The sequence below is a fragment of the Portunus trituberculatus genome, chromosome 37 (genome assembly GCF_017591435.1).
Source record: "Portunus trituberculatus isolate SZX2019 chromosome 37, ASM1759143v1, whole genome shotgun sequence".
Lineage (NCBI taxonomy): Eukaryota > Metazoa > Arthropoda > Malacostraca > Decapoda > Portunidae > Portunus > Portunus trituberculatus.
Window position 1 is genome coordinate 3,808,852 of NC_059291.1, and position 17,835 is coordinate 3,826,686.

Genomic DNA, 17,835 nt, shown 5'->3' on the forward strand with positions numbered 1-17,835 from the left:
CCACAGCCCTTTCACCCTTAACTCTTAGCTTCCCTCCCTTCCCTCTACAGGGTTTTTTCACAGAGGGAGTGGCAGGACTGCATCGAAATGAAGGAAGGAATCGAAACGGCCATTACAGCAGCGACGGTAAAAAAAAATCTATTAGGGTACAAAACTTCTTGAGAATTCTATAGTACCAGCTTCCTTCCGGGGTTAATTAAGTGGGAAGTGCCAGTCCAAGCTTCACACTAAGGAGAATATCGGCTTAAGTCTTTCAGGGTAGCTATGAAACTTTTCCAATTTAGCTAAACAACTTTTATTCATCGGCTGTGAGAAACAATAAGGTGAGAGAGAGAGAGAGAGAGAGAGAGAGAGAGAGAGAGAGAGAGAGAGAGAGAGAGAGAGAGAGAGAGAGAGAGAGAGAGAGAGAGAGAGAGAGAGAGAGAGAGAGAGAGAGAGAGAGAGAGAGAGAGAGAGAGAGAGAGAGACACACACACACACACACACACACACACACACGCTGGAACTGACACAAAAGAAAAATAAATACACAGACAAAAGGAAACAAATTAGGAAGCTGAAGAAAACAAACAGCAAAGCAAGAAGACCCCGCAGAGGTTTCTCCTTCAATTAGGCAAGATATATTCGAACATGTGGAGGTAAGCAGCTGCAAAGAAGGAGAGAGAAAGGAAATTAAGGAAGAAAGGAGAGAAAGGAAGGAAGGAAGGAGAGGAAGGAAGGAAAGAAGGAAGAAAGGAAGGAAGGAAGGAAGGAAGGAAGGAAGGAGGGAAGGAAGGGGGAAAAGAAAAAAGAAAGGAAGGGAAGGGAAGAGAGGAGAATAGAAGGAAAGAAAAGATAAGGAAGAGAAGAAGGAAGGGAAGGAAAGAAGGAGGAGGAAGGGAAGGAAGGAAGGGAAGGGGAAGAGAGAGAGAGAGAGAGAGAGAGAGAGAGAGAGAGAGAGAGAGAGAGAGAGAGAGAGAGAGAGAGAGAGAGAGAGAGAGAGAGAGAGAGAGAGAGAGAGAGAGAGAGAGAGAGATTAAACTCCCATAAAATTCATCTATAAAGTTTAAACGCCTAAGTTAAGATTGAACATACCGATTTGTAAAAAAGTTGTGGGCACCTGGAGGTTACGACTAGCATGTATGAAAGGAATCCCCTCTTTCTCTCTCTCTCTCTCTCTCTCTCTCTCTCTCTCTCTCTCTCTCTTTCAATCCTCGAGACAAAAAGTTCACCACCATTTTCTTAAACATATTCCTAAGTGCCAAATCCACCACTTCGTTCCCAGCGCCTCAATCTTGCCAGGCAGCCTCAATAAAACGAAAAACTCTCTTACCCACCCACTCATTACGAGCCCGGCAGACCCACTGGAACTTCCCTCATAGAAAAAAAAAAAAAAGTTGAAATCCAATGGCGTAACTACAGAGGGGGAAGTGAGACGCACCGCTGCATTTATTTTACTTCCTGTCCCCGCATCACATATCGGGAGGGACTGCGGGGCGGCGGAGGGGACGGAGAGGACCCGGTAGAGAAGTGAGGCTCAGCTGAATGGCGGTAACGAGATCGGGGTGAGAGTGAACCTGCAACAGCGCCATGACCCGAGCCTTGCTAACGCCGCGGGGAGAATGGGACGGTCACTTTCACTGAGAGAGAGAGAGAGAGAGAGAGAGAGAGAGAGAGAGAGCGCTCAGGAAGAATATGACCATTGCTAAGTATATTATAGCCATGAATTTCTCACCACGAGATTGGAAAATTGAAAATCGTTTGGAGCTGGTAATTAAATTCTTAAACTCTCTCTCTCTCTCTCTCTCTCTCTCTCTCTCTCTCTCTCTCTCTCTCTCTCTCTCTCTCTCTCTCTCTCTCTCTCTCTCTCTCTCTCTCTCTCTCTCTCTCTCTGTCTGTCTGTCTGTCTGTCTGTCTGTCTGTCTGTCTGTCTCTGTCTCTGTCTGTCTGTCTGTCTGTCTCTCTCTCTCTCTCTCTCTCTCTCTCTCTCTCTCTCTCTCTCTCTCTCTCTCTCTCTCTCTCTCTCTCTCTCTCTCTCTCTCTCTCTCTCTCTCTCTCTCTCTCTCTCTCTTTGTCTGTCTCTGTCTATCTGTCACTCCCTCTTCTCTCTCTCAGACTTCTAACATCCAGAGACGACAGGGCGACGAAGGCGACATAAAAGCAACAAAGGACAAGCTCTATATAAAAAGGTGAGTCTGGCTCCTTTCACTCCTTTGTCTCACCTTAGAAGGAACACTCAGACGGAGGTTATGAAGATTCAGAAAGGGAGGCGAGGCTTGAGCTCCCTCGCCCTTTATGAAGAGCAGAGAGGCAATAGGGAAAGACCGGGTTATTGATGTATTATATGTACGAGTTCCAAGGAATCCTGCTAACTTTCAAATAAAAAGAAAATTTGCTACCAGGGCAATATCGCATGCTAATATCACTTTTCCGTTTTCTATACATGTTTCTTCATCTTCCTTTCGTCTCGTCTTCGTCGTCACAAATCGCGCGTTCGTAGGCTGTTTTCGTTTCTCTCTCTCTCTCTCTCTCTCTCTCTCTCTCTCTCTCTCTCTCTCTCTCTCTCTCTCTCTCTCTCTCTCTCTCTCTCTCAGCGTTTTCTTTCTTCTCTTAGATTGTACTGAGTTGTCAGCATATCTCTCTCTCTCTCTCTCTCTCTCTCTCTCTCTCTCTCTCTCTCTCTCTCTCTCTCTCTCTCTCTCTCTCTCTCTCTTCCCTATCTATCGGCCATCACAGTCTCCTCGCTCCTCACAGCCATGAAGGTGCGAGGGAACTGGGAACGTTGAAAAATAGATGTCACCTCTGCACAAGTTATAGAATAAAGCTGAAGACGCTGAAGGCTTTGCTGTGTGAAGGACGAGACGCCAACAAGCTTTTCCGGCCGGCCAACCAGCCCTTTATTTTTATCCGACAGGACCACTTTATTTTCTTGTCCTTCAGAACGATTCTGGGTATTTAATTTTTCTTTGATCGATATTTTCTTCCTCCTTGTTTCTTTTGTCGGATGTTGCTTTGTGTTTGTCCGTGAGGTTAACCCCTTGAGTGCCATGACGCGTTTGTATATCAATTCTGCTTCCTATTTGATCATTTGGTACATCTTGAGAAACTCATGTGGTTATTAAAATAGTGAGAAGTAAAGGAATAATGTGAGAATGTCGCCGGCAAGAATGTGCGCACCTAATACCATGTGCTGTGGCTGCTGAACAAAGTGGGAAGATATTTTCACAATTTAATTATTTCCCTCCTGAATATTTTTTCTCATAATCTACTAGACTTATTTTATACACTTCCTCTTAATTATATAATTACGTACCTGAAAATATATGATCTTTACTATATTTTTTCTTGTAGCACTGCTTGTATACCCACCCTTTTTTTTCTGTTTGTCCATTGAAATATCAGTTTTTACACTGCTATAATGTCGATGAATACGACTATAGCAGCGGAAGTGTGAAGTGAGAATAAGAAGCCTAACGATCAAAGTGAATAATACATATTATATATAATGAAAGTGACAACACCACTTGAAGGATTATGATATTCAAAAGTAAACGTACTGAGGAGGATGACAGAGCTGACAATAAATACTAAATACTAAACATTTTTCTATATAAAGTTCAAGTAATATATTTAATGATGAAACTAAACAGCACATACAGAATGACTGTCTCAGTATACATGAAATCTCAAGGAAAAGCTTAGAAAGAGGTCTTCTGCAGCAATTCATATTTAATAACATTTTCTGGAGCGAGTTTTTACTGACCTCATCGTACAATCACATTATCATTAAGGTGTTGGGAAAATTGTGAATACGCACATCAAACTATTGTACTATGTGGAATTTATCCATAAAAGTGATAAAAGAAAATCTAAGCAGTCAAGAAATATAACAGAAAATACGAAAAACATGTGGTCGAGAGAAATATGATCCATGTAAAAAATTGAGAAAAGAAACTACATTTTTTTCATATTAGTAGCGGAACAGTAGAGATTTACTTAAGCGGGTTTGTACACACACAAAGACGCTTCCCTTTACACACACACACACACACACACACACACACACACACACACACACACACACACACACACACACACACACACACACACACACACACACACACACACACACACACACACACAGACACACACACACACACACACACAATCTTTGTTACATGAGGATTAGTATTGTTTGACATACTAACGTACATCACAAAGAAAACAGATCTTCATCCCACTTGTTTTATACGCAAGTTCTGTACATTGTGAAGGGACAACGACACGTGGCTGGGGATACTGAGGGGCACCGCTGAAGTGGCTGGAGTGTGGTTATAATGAGCGGGCACTAATTACAACGGAGCGGAGGAAGCTGCAGGCTGACTTGTAAACTGGAGGGCACTTGCTTGTGTCTCCACCTTGAATGGAAGAACTCAAAGAAATGACATTTATTCCATTCTTTTGGCCAATTATTTAAACCCTTTTCGGGGACCGGCACCACTGTGGGCTTTTTTTGTAGTTTTTGTTGCTCTTGGCCGGTTTTCCTGTTTACACAAGAAAAAAAAAATATGAATCGTGAATGACTTTGGACTTTCGCATTGGCACGTATTACTAGGAATGATATTACTAGTAGCATTTGTTATCATAAGTAGTTTTGGCTGATAAGTCTATGCTGAAATCTATGTTAATATCAAACTTAAAGAAACGTGAACATACACATTTCTCATCATTTATATGTACTATTTATCTATTTATCAAGAGAAATGGCACAAAGGAATAGGATGAGGAAAGTCTGCTTAAAAGTTGTTTCCCAAATCAAACAGAAAAAATGGAGATGCCATATTATTTTCTGATGTGCCTTTATATTTCTCTTTTGCTACGTTACCTTGCTTTTTTCTATGTTTATAAATATCAAGAAATATGACGAGTGTAGTAAAAAGAAGAGAAGTCTGTTTCGTAGACTGATTCAAAGAAATGGCAAACTTTTGTGAGCATGAATGAAGCTCAAGACAAAGGCCTTAGAGAACAGCATAGCATTCAGTGTTCATTAGCATCAGTACCTGGAGTTAGAAAGTTCATCATTGTAGGTAAGATTTGTAGACTTACTGATTCCTCTGAGTGAAATAGAACGATTATCTTTACTGCTATGGAAAGGAAGAGGAAGGCAAGAGACAGATTTTGAAAGAAGTGGAGGGACCGTGGAGAAGATTTGAGAGTCATGCTGGACTGGAGAGAGTGTGAGGAAAGTGTGTTTTGTGAGGACGACGAGCAAACCTTGTACGTACATCCCCTTAACTTACTAAGAGAAGAGGTCGCGGCAAAATTCTGTGTTCTACAATATCATCCTTTTATGGTCGAGCTCACTGATGAGGCAATACAGGAAGGGTACGTAGACGCTCCATCGCTACTTTTCCAAGAATTTACTGCCTCCACTGGCTTAACACTGGCAACATAACATTGCGCGTACGTACGCACGCACACACACACACACACACACACACACACACACACACACACACACACACACACACAAAGAGGTTCTGTCATGAAATATCAGGGAAGAGCCTCTTGAAAACACTCAACTTGTGCTGACAATATCTGGTGAAAGAAAATATCGAGTTTCGCGGCAAAGAAAGAGGAATAAACAAAAAAAAAAAAAAACAAATAATAACGAGGAAAAGAAGAAGAAAAGATAAGCTCACAACGCTGATTTTCACCGGCCGAAAAGTGTGTAGTGAATTTTGTTGTACAGACACACGCTTCGTTGCTCTCGTAATTTACTTTTAATCTCCGCCTCTGCATGGGCTGCCTTCCTTGTGTTGGAATGAAGTGATGTGTGAAGGGCGGCCGCTCCCTGCATCACAGGACGCAAGCGGAATACGGCTCCTGTCACAGTACGTCGACAGGTGTTACGTGTACAGGTGCGCGAGGTGTACAAGTGAGAGAAACAAAAAAAACAAACAAAACTACTCGTGCCGGAGTCTCATAAAACTATCCTGAGGCAGGAACCATTATGTAACTTATCTTGCTACAAGCGAGCGGCGGGGTGGCGAGGCAATACTAACCTGCACACTTCGGGAACATCACGGCCAGGAGGTGCGCGCGGCCCGGCACAGCAGCAGGTGTTGGAGAAACTGAGAGTTGAGGCGACCCCGGCGGACACTGCTGGGGAGAGGTTATCGTACTGTACCCGGGCTTTTTCTTTCACCTCTATTCAATGTATAAATAAGTGTTTTTCAAAGTCCCCTAGGAGCATTTGGATCTCCAAGTACTTAATATCAGTAATAGTTAAAAATAAAAATCTTTACGTTTTGTGTGTTTTTATATTAGAATGAATACACAAATGACCAGTAAGGTATCAACACTTACCCAAAGCTCCATAAGGGCTTGAAAAACGTTGATAAACTCGAAAACCACAACTTAAGAACATTCCACAATTGAAGGGAGGCGTAAAGGGACTATGATATGTGGGTTGGTCGTATGTCGCGCTGAAGTATTGCATCTGTGGAAGGCGCAGCACATCTTTCCTCGTTATCTGCCGTTGCTAACTGGGCCAAAGATATGAAACAAAGGTTATCGAGCGAGAGAAAATTGGCCTTGGGAAGACGAAAAAAAAAAAAAAGACGTAGTCACAGTTGGCATTTCCACATCGTTACCAGCAAGAGAACCAGCATCAAACAACACCCACCATCATCTTTAGGCCTCGCAACCCTAATGACCCCATACTTTCCCCTCCCTCCATTGCAGCTCATATTGTTCCTTTCCTTCGACCAACACACCGACCAACACCGTCTCCCCCCAAGGCACTCAAGTGAGGGAGACGTACTGTACCTCACTCTGAAAAGCCTTCTTTTACGTTTCCTCCACGTCTATTTATGTATGTTTCATTTTCTTGTTTCCTATATCCTCTTGTCCCAGTGGAATAATGTCTTTTTTTTCTTTACGCATGTGTTTTTTGTTTATAATTTAATTCTCTTTCCATGTTTGTGTGAAAGAAAATGTTGTTTCCAATGCGAGTTCGTGTTTCAATGCCAACTTTTTTTTTCTTCTGTGCGTCTTTTGTTCATATTCCGTCTGTGTGAAGGAAATACAATTCTAAAATATGAGGAGACTAAAATCCGTGTATGTTTGGAATAGAATATCAAAGGAAATAATGTATACAGTAACAGGAAGCAGTAAACAGCAAACGTGACAAATCAGCTTCGCTATATCATCATAACTAGTAAAGAGGGAGGCTGTAAGATGGAGAGGGAAGGAGGCAGTGGGGGCAAGGGTGGTGAAGGAGGCGTCAAGTGGCCGATCTAACGAGACACAACGATCACCACAACTGCCGTTGACTCAGGAAATAAAAAGGGCTTTCCTTCATCTTTTTTATATAAAACATTTTTATATAAAAGTTTTGTTGATTGGTACACAGACACAAACACACACAAATACATTATTACAACCGCAAATAAGTAAATAAACGTCAATAGTTTCAAATTTACATACACATATGAATTTTGTATGTGTATATTGATGTACTAATTAGTCAACTTGAAACGCTACGAAGGATTAAAGTCTCGCTAACCAACAGGAAGAAAGCCGTTTTAATCTCCGGTGCATCACACGGAACAAACATTTAAGCTTTAGGAATTTTCCTTGAATTGCTCTCTTGGATGTTACATCGTTTTCTTCCACTTTGAAGCACATGTAATAATAACTCAAAGAGAACCAGAAAGTACATGAAGTACTTGCCTCGAGTGTCCCTGAAGTGCTTCTGCCCTCAGGATGGAGCCACGCAGGAGGGCGGGGGTGCTCCCCGTGTTCATTTCTCTCGGTACACTGAGCACTAAATCCCTTCCACAGTGAAGCCCTTTGTTGTGTAGTCGGGTAAATCAGAGAGCGATGAGCGGCCTGGACGGCAGCAGGACTAAGTGAACAGCTTTAACTTCGCGTTCATTCCCGCGTGTCGCCTTTAGCCCCAAACCATCAACAACACAAAGTGTAACCCGACTTGTTACAGTTTCTTTGTAATCTATTTCTTCTCCGCTACCTCTCGGTTCTCCCCGTCTGTGCCCGCGGCGGTAACAAGCCTCACACAAAAGTCTCCTCAAAGGCACCAATAATTAGGGATGACCCGCGGCCAAACACGCTCCCACTCAGGTAACCTTGTTAGGCATAGCAGGGGCAGGGGCAACAAGGAAATGAAGCAGAGTAGTGTCGTAGAGCGGGGCAGGGAAAGGCAGGACATGGAAGGGCATGGCACGGCGGGGTCAAGGTAGGACAGAACGCTGGGAAACAGGGAAAAAAGATCCGTTACAATATATCTTACTATTTATCATTTTAAATTCGGCTTTCAGATGAAACAGGATACAATAATCTCTCTCTCTCTCTCTCTCTCTCTCTCTCTCTCTCTCTCTCTCTCTCTCTCTCTCTCTCTCTCTCCTATGCGTAAGCCGTTGTATGTAGATAAAGATAACTTTATATGAATTGGTGACCGGCAAAACCTCATTAGCTCTGCGTGGTGTTTTATGGCTGGGTGGCAATACGGTACACTGCTCCACGCATCCCACAATACAAGCACAATTTCAACTTCAGCTCACGGTGGAGTTAGCATTCTCTCGTATTAGCCGACACCATATTACCTCAGCGTTAGCCAAAGCACCTCAAGCACATCCCTAGGCTAAGAAGACACGTGTAAGTAGGGAAAGTAAGACGTGGTGGTTTACATTAATGACTACTCCTCCTACTCTCAAGCATTTCAATGGCTTATTTTGCTTGAAATGGAAGTTAATAGCGTTTTCAAGGGTGACAGTCTGAGGATGTCGCATCACCAGTAATAAAAAGAAATTATCAAGTGAAACCGACAAAAAACTTCCGTGGACTTAAAAGAAAATAGTCACTCAGGTAACGTTAATGGCGGTTTCGAGAAGTAGTTTCATGAATTTGGTGATAATTCACTCAAGACCCTGAACTATAAATAAGAAAAAAAAAACATCCATGACAACCCGACTAATCAAACCCCGACCCTTATAAGAAAAAGGACAAAAGGCTTCAAAACACGGGTAAAAACAGTAACCCTAGCAGGAGCAACATCGCAGGATCGCCACCGTGAAACAATAAAGGCGTTCTGGGTTCTCTATACGTTTCCCGCCTCCCTCACCTGCCTCCGCCCGACAGTAAAGGCCAGCAGTAGTGGAGAAACAAACGGCACCTGGTGATTTACTTTGCTTTAGTTATTCTTGACACAGAACCTGGGATTACCTCACCCCACCCCCACCAACCCGCTGGTATTACTGGAACAGGAGTTTAACAGAACGCGGAAATTGTACAGAGTAGAATCTGGAGCGTAGAGCTTGAGAGAGAGAGAGAGAGAGAGAGAGAGAGAGAGAGAGAGAGAGAGAGAGAGAGAGAGAGAGAGAGAGAGAGAGAGAGAGAGAGAGAGAGAGAGAGAGAGAGAGAGAGAGAGAGAATATTCCACTCTTGTTTTCCCTTCCTTTACCTTCCTCCACCAGCTCATTTCAATCCTTTATTCAGATCTATCATTAGTCCCCTTCACGGCATCCTTTGCACAAATTCAATTATACCCGAGTCCCTTCCTGGCAAGACAGAACGCAGCGCTCGCACGTCGCCTGATTCCTCGCATTCGTTCACATTACTGCTGATGCCGTCACTACCACCACCACTACTACTAGCACTACCACCACCACCACCGCCGCCGATACTATAGGTTTTCATTTGTGCGTTGATATCCTATACGTGAAGAAGAAAAAAAATATTGTATAGTTGCAAGGATTCGCTTCGCTATTGTTTGGTTTTTCCTCAAAGGCAACAAAGGTGAAAGGGATAAGATTATTATTCTAGTGAAGATATTTCTATTTTATCTTACTTTTTTATTCTACAGGCTTGGATACGCGGGCAGTTCATGGCTTTATGTTTCAGAATACGTCCGGGAAAGAAGAATAAAAACAAAATGGTATCGAGGTAGAGGAATAAAAGAATTGGTATGATAGAGGAACGTTAATAATCCCACGACTTCCATCAGAGTAAAGAAGGGAATGACTTTATCCATGAAAGAGTTAATAATTACGAGTTGATTAAAGTCTTTCGTGGTACGGTGGTGCGGTGAGAGAGAGAGAGAGAGAGAGAGAGAGAGAGAGAGAGAGAGAGAGAGAGAGAGAGAGAGAGAGAGAGAGAGAGAGAGAGAGAGAGAGAGAGAGAGAGAGAGAGAGAGAGAGAGAGAGAGAGAGAGAGAGAGAGAGAATATCACTCGAGCAAAACATGATAAGAACGACACGAAATAAAAAAATGCATGAATAGATAACGTCCCTCTCTTCAATAAGCATCATACACAGTGAGGCAAATGTGGGACGTCTCATTATTACATTCCGAATACATCAAGTGCGGCGAGTAATTGAGGAGACTAAAAGGTCTATCTTATTTTTCTTATACCATGTGTGCTTTTCACGGGAATTTATGGGCTAAAGGGGATACTTTTTGGGGTACCTCTTATCTAAAAGCCCACCCGCTAGGAAACTGTTGCCCCAAGTGAGGAAGCCCAACCTACACTCGGACCGTGGACAGGATTCGAACCCGTGCGCTTGGAGACCCCTCGGACCACAAAGCACGCATGGTTCCACTGTACCACGGCGGCCCCAATATTCCTCAAACAGAGACCAATAAAGTGACATGTTTTCACTGCCTTCACTTCCTTCCGTACGATTCATGACTAGACGGAAAAGAGAAGGAAAAATTATCGATATCAATGTAACAGTTCTAGTTGAATATATCCACCACCCCCCCGTCTCTCTCTCTCTCTCTCTCTCTCTCTCTCTCTCTCTCTCTCTCTCTCTCTCTCTCTCTCTACACTAGAGTATGCAAGATTTTCCATGAATTATATCCAATTGCAATACCTGCATCTCACATTGTTGTTGTTGTTGTTGTTGTTGTTGTTGTTGTTGTTGTTGTTGCTTTCCTTTTATTTTCTTCCAAATTTTGTCCTCAGAGGATAATTTATTGCAACGTCATTTTCCCTTTTTTTTTTCTTTGCAGGTGTCGCTTCACAATAACAGATTATTTATGGCTCTCCTTCGTGACTTATTTACCAGGGGGGAATAATTCATCAATATTATCTCTCTCTCTCTCTCTCTCTCTCTCTCTCTCTCTCTCTCTCTCTCTCTCTCTCTCTCTCTCTCTCTCTCTTTGTCTGCTTGTCTCTCTGTCTGTTTGTCTCTCTACCTCTCTGTCTGTCTGCCTGTCTGTTTTTCTCACGCACCCACTCTCTCTCTCTCTCTCTCTCTCTCTGAACGTCATTACATTTTTAACACTTTTCTCGTGTTTTCTGATCAAGACAGATCCCTGTCTTGCCTCCAAGTGACGTGATGTAATTTGCTTGTGTCACTTGCGATCGCCTGCACAAATTCTTCGAGTGCTTTGTGAGAAAATTCTAACCTTTTTTCCAATACCACAGCATCAATTTCATTATTTATCAAGTTTGTTAACCTTTTGGCCGCTATTTGGTACATCGTATCTTAACTACCAGTCACTCTGAGTCATCTTTACATGTTCTAAAGTTATGTCAAATTCTTAAACTGAATAAGAATTTCAGAATCTTTTCTTTTTTATCACTCACTTTCTTACAGATGTTTATATAATTTCATACATTATTTCTGCTTTTCTTAATTGTTTCGTATCACTGTGAAAGTGTTAAAGTGATGCATTTCCCTCATCAAGGAGGCTATAAACATCATCTATCTATTCATCTAATACAATTGCATCTTATCTACTCTAACAGGTGTAACGATGGAAATTGCCTACAGAACAGAATGGATTAACCTTCCCCTGCGATATGTAACGGTTCACCACAGTAACTACAATGTATGGGGTGTTTTATTAGTGATTACCAGAAAGAAAATTGTTTACAAGAATAAGTTTTGGAATTTCTAGCCAGTACAGTGTTTTGGAGATAGCTGCAGAACAAAGAGAAATGTTTCAGAGTGGTTACTGATCAAGAAAAGATGTGCCAAGTAGTAGAGAAAGAATTGAAGACATACATGTTAGAGACGAGCTTAAACACACACATTTATCTTGTCTTATATCATATTCAAAACAACCACTCTTTTAGTCAGCTGTGGGAGAAATACAGCTTCAAAGGTCATGTACTAATTGTAGCTGGTGTTCACTGCAGTGCGTACAAATAATGGTGACTAAATGTAAGGAAGAAATGAAAAGAAACGAAACTGCTGAATTAAACTAATGAGTGAAACTATGCGTATCTTCTTTCTAGTACGTAGGATCTTAAATTCTTTCTCTCTCTCTCTCTCTCTCTCTCTCTCTCTCTCTCTCTCTCTCTCTCTCTCTCTCTCTCTCTCTCTCTCATTCCCAACGTTTTCATCACGCTCTCTTTGTACTGTTCGCTTAGGAGAGAAAATTTATGCCTGTCTCATTATTCTCCACCGCCAGCCACCCTATCCATAGTCCGCTGCTCCTTCCTCCTTCCCTTCCTAGACCTGCTTTCATTCACGCTCCCCGCTCCTAGAAAGTGCCCAGGTACGCTCGCCTCTTGTGTATTCCTCTCAGTGATCGCCCTGAGTCCCTCGTGATAAAAACTGGAACAAGCCTCGATCCCTGCTTACATCGAGGACTTTCCCGCCGCCCTCGCCCCTAATGTCTGTAAACAAGACCACCAGCGGCTCTCTTTAAGGAGGAACTAGCTATAGCGATGCGTTGCGATGTTATTACCAAGGGGAAGTGATGGAGGGGTGTGTGTGTGTGTGTGTGTGTTTGAGTAAATAAGGAAAGACGTGTATGATTTTGTGTATGATGGCATGTGTTGTGAACGCATATATAGATTTTTAACACACACACAGACACACACACACACACACACACACACACACACACACACACACACACACACACACACACACACACACACACACACACACACACACACACACACACACACACACACACAAACATAGACGCACAGACAGACAATCCGTGAGTGACGTTATACATACACACAAGTTCATGGAAAAAAATGAACAAATAAATGTGAAAACTAAAACTAAAACTAACCAATAACAATCTCAAACTACGATGGATGAACAGAAACAACAGAGAGAGAGAGAGAGAGAGAGAGAGAGAGAGAGAGAGAGAGAGAGAGAGAGAGAGAGAGAGAGAGAGAGAGAGAGAGAGAGAGACTATACTATCACCTATCAGTCCAACATAATAACCCCTGGAGGCGACTAACTGCTCTAACGTTTCTCCATCAACACTCGAAGCTAAACACTGGCTCGCCAACCTTCACTGTCTCCCACTGAACCAAAAGCAAGCGTTGTCTGCAGTGCGTCTCTTCCTCCTCTGCCCGGCCATCAGTTTTTTTGCAGTAGCAGCAGAAGAAGGAGCTCAGCGTAAACTAATGGCAGCAAAGCGAGTTCTGACAGGGCGCTCCATCACACGAAAAAAATCTATATTGTTTCATCCCGAGCAAGACAAAGAGAAACAAACTATCTTTATTCCCGCCACCGAAATGCATTCAGTGTGTGCTTATTTACTTTTGGGAAACAGGGCATCTTTGTTTTTATTTTATTCTTATTGTGTGTGTGTGTGTGTGTGTGTGTGTGTGTGTGTGTGTGTGTGTGTGTGTGTGTGTGTGTGTGTGTGTGTGTGTGTGTGTGTGTGTGTGTGTGTGTGTGTGTGTGTGTGTGTGTGTGTGTGTTTAAGGCGTCCTGACAAGATCGAGATTATCTAAGAATTTGATCGAGTTTTTACGCCTCAACAAAGAGGTCATATGACACTCATGAGGTTTAACTATCTATATTAAATTAAATATTTTTCATGATAAATGATCTTCCACGAGTAAATTCCTTCATGGTGCTACTTTTCTTACTCTCTTTATCGTTTTCATATTTCCAAAGGTTGCGGACGCTGAGAGAGAAAGAAATTCATGTAAAATTAAAATACGACAATAAAATGATTAACTAATTGACTTTTAATCCATGAGAGTGACCAATGTAGGACACGGAAAAAGGGGAAGGGTCGAGGAAAGCCAGTCAATTTGCAGCTCAGAGAAAAAAAAGTTAACCAGAAAAGAGTCTCTAAAACCGAGGTCAGCTTAGATTCGGAAAAACTTTTAACACTGAACATTTTCGGTCATAGCAAGAAAAAAAAAAAATGAAACAAGCCGGAAGTCCCACAATTAATAACTGAGCGATAAAGGATAAAAAATGACAAGGTGCTGGGAACGCCATAATACTATCTCTAAATGCAGTTAAGTTATAAAAAAATTGAAAAACGAAAAACGTAGAAAAAACAGCAGATACAACTTCACAATTCATTATCGAAAGAGATGAAAGACAGAAGGTACTGGAAACATCTCGGCACTCTGAAAGCAGTTACGTCAAAGAGAAGAAAAAAAAAAAACCCAGGAAGTAGAATCCCCAAATTAACATAAGAAAATCGTGAAAGAGAGAAAATACTGGTTACCTCTGGCACAAGTAGGAATGTTCAGGAATTAGTCTATAAGAGAGAGAGAGAGAGAGAGAGAGAGAGAGAGAGAGAGAGAGAGAGAGAGAGAGAGAGAGAGAGAGAGAGAGAGAGAGAGAGAGAGAGTCCCACAATGTACCAGTGAAAGAGATAAGAGAAGAGAAAATAATGGTTACCTCTAGCACCAGCGAGGTAACATAGGGATCAATCTAATGTCCCACAGCAACGGGATTATGTGGCAGAAGAGTACACCCTGTCGGACATTCAGTAAAAACACAGGCATCATATAACAGATGTCCTTATTCAGAAACGCTTTGCTCTCTCACCACGACTATTTTCCAAGACCACAGAGATGACTAGCAGGGTTTCCAAGAGTGTTTCTCCAGTTAATAGTGTAGAAATCTATGCCTCTAGAACCATAAAAACACCTTAAAAAAAAAACTCGTGTAATCTTAAATAAAGCCTTTTGAAATAGTGGAGGTGAAGCGCTGAAGTATTTGAGAGTACTAGTCAGAGGGCGGCGTGTCAGGTTGCAAGACACCGATATGTACGCTTCACACAACAGCCACAGCCAAAGAATCACGATCATGAAAACATATATATATATATATATATATATATATATATATATATATATATATATATATATATATATATATATATATATATATATATATTTTTTTTTTTCACGATTCTCTAAATAACTGCATTGTTCACTGGAAGGATACAATATACTGGAATGTTCTCTCTCTCTCTCTCTCTCTCTCTCTCTCTCTCTCTCTCTCTCTCTCTCTCTCTCTCTCTCTCTCTCTCTCTCTCTCTCTCGATGATGATGATGCCTTTTGGTCCCTATTCTATGCGCTCTCTCTCTCTCTCTCTCTCTCTCTCTCTCTCTCTCTCTCTCTCTCTCTCTCTGAAGAGGAGCTATACTGTGTAAGGTCGTGGGAATAATTTGGGAGTCACGGTTGGTATTCGTGGTCAAGAAAATTGAGAGTCGCCCCGAGCAATTGCATAAATAAGCGAATACAAATACAAACGAAAATAAATAAGTAAGTAAACAAAACGGGGTACGAACGCCAATGGAATACAAACACACCAATAAAATGGATGGAACAAATATTGAATAAAGACCAGATTCATACGTGGGCAATACAAATAAGTGAATATATGGAAAGAGTATAGGAAAACACACACCTATTATATATATTACATAAAATTGTTCAAATATTAATCCCTCCATTTATTTATTGATCTATCTATCTATGTAACTGTTTATCTATCTATGCATATCTTTCTATCTGTTCATTTCTCTATCTATCTAACTATCTATCTATCTATCTATCTATTTATCTATCTATCTATCCATCTATCAGTCTATCTCCATACATATATATCTATCCCCTCATTCACCTAGTCACACACATTTACTCACCAACACGCTGGCAGCCACGCAGAGGACGAGGGTAATAGCAAAACCTTTCCCGTGGCCCACATCGGAATGAGCTTCGCCTCTATTCGCCTCTGGAAAGAATAAATGCCTTGTTATTTACGAGCTGAGTTCCTCTCTTCTGTATAGAAAACATGACACACACTTACGAAAATCTGTCCTATCTCGACTTTCAAGAGATTTTAGCAAGCGTTATTGTGGTTTTCAAGGCTTCTTTCATGATTTTAAAGATAGTGTAACAAGAAGGCGTACGCAGCAACAAAGGAAAGCAAAACAAATGAGGGTCTGATGTAATATCTCTGTGGTATTTGAGATTACTCCTGGAACTGGAAGCGTTTTAAAATACAGGTCATGCAGACAGATGCATTTACATATGAGCAATGAATGGTGTGTAAATATTTCCTGTAAGTGGACATTTTTTTATACATGAAGCTAGCAGGATGAAAGTATAAACGATGGAAGAATGCGATATATTTGTATTTTACAAGGCAAAATAAAAAAAAAATAGAGGCAAGACTAACAAAGCAGAGGATAAATTAGTTCGAGATGCTTCGATATTCCTCTCTAGATGTATGATCTTACAATGCATCAGCGTGTCCTCGGTAAGATTTTCAGATAGAGTTAAACAAAGTGTACATTCTGAATTGATGTACTCAAAAGTATGTTCCCTCTGTTTTACGATACGAAACCTAAAAAAGAAATTTCCATTTACTTGTCATTCGCGCCAAGAGGCTTGAGGTCTGTTTGTAAGTAACGTGCTTGTGTGTTTGACAGCTTAATTGTTTTGTCGGTAAATGTGTGTGATATTCTCTCTCTCTCTCTCTTTCACTTTCCCCACGAGCGCTGTGGTCCGCTGCCCTTCACTGGCTATCTCACTCAGCGCGTCTGGCAGTGGCACCCAACGTGATTAACAACATTTCCAAAAATTTGCATCACCCTCATAATGTCATTCTGGAAACTCCATCACCCTTCCCACGCCACTCCATCCACCAAACTTACCCGATGCAATTAACCATGAGCTCTCATGATTAATTTCTTAAACTTTTGGTAACTATACACAGGAACTGCTTCCAACACGGTTATTAGATTATTCAATGCCAGTAGAAGATGGACAGTTCGGGTGGAAATTGTCACATAGCTTTCTGGTATTTTAGTAACACTATTGTCATGGTATGCTATCATAAGTAGTGACACAGACAACAGAAGAAACAAGAATAATGAAAGCAGCAAATGAAATGGTAACACAATATCAACAACAAAATAACAACAATAATAGGTAATAATATTAACAAAAGCAACACCACCACCAACCACAATAACATCAACAAAGATGACGACGACAACAACACCAACTACTGCAACGACAACAACGGCTACGATAAAATAAATAAATAAATAAAAATAAAAACAACCAAAAAATATAACTCAAATAGCAGCAGCAGAAACATTAGCCGCCTATTGCACAGCGGCGTGAGGTTATTGCAGAAGTCTGTGCCATAAGTTGCAGAAGTAAATTCATGAAACCAAGAAACAGCATGAGCGCCACGAACTGCGTTAACGAAGGCATTAATTAAGTGCTTGCCTCGTATGTACTGCGACACAGCCTGAAGCACACAGCGTGAATACATAAGTTAAAATAGCACGAGTCTCCTGAAGGTTTCTCATCGCGGATGCTTGGCACGACATCCCCGCGTTCCAGTGCAGAGGCACGAACCACTTCCTGGCGACCTGAAGCTCAAGAGTGATACATGATGCAAAGGAACAAGCCAATAGGTGCAGGTGTCACCCAACGCACACCACCTTAGAGGACAACACGATTCTCCTGCCACTCCATCCCGCCCCGCCCCGCCCCGCCACAGAGACACGAGGTATTTATGTTCAGCGTTTTACTACGTGTTGGGCCAATTATGCAAATTGAGCACGACGTGATCCCCTTC

At 41.7% G+C, this 17,835-nt stretch overlaps 2 protein-coding genes across 2 annotated transcripts in view; both read right to left on the reverse strand.

Annotated features, from left to right (window-relative positions):
* Window positions 1-6,160, reverse strand: part of LOC123514027 (orexin receptor type 1-like) — a 94,309-nt gene extending 88,149 nt beyond the window's left edge. Inside the window, 1 exon segment of the mRNA XM_045271596.1 lies at window positions 6,045-6,160. The gene's annotated coding sequence lies outside the window, so the exon portion shown is untranslated.
* A 9,732-nt stretch (window positions 6,161-15,892) lies between these two features.
* The window catches only part of LOC123514028 (ribitol-5-phosphate xylosyltransferase 1-like), a 25,261-nt gene continuing 23,318 nt past the window's right edge, over window positions 15,893-17,835 (reverse strand). Inside the window, exon 12 of the mRNA XM_045271598.1 lies at window positions 15,893-15,972. The gene's annotated coding sequence lies outside the window, so the exon portion shown is untranslated. The remainder of the gene's footprint in view (window positions 15,973-17,835) is intronic.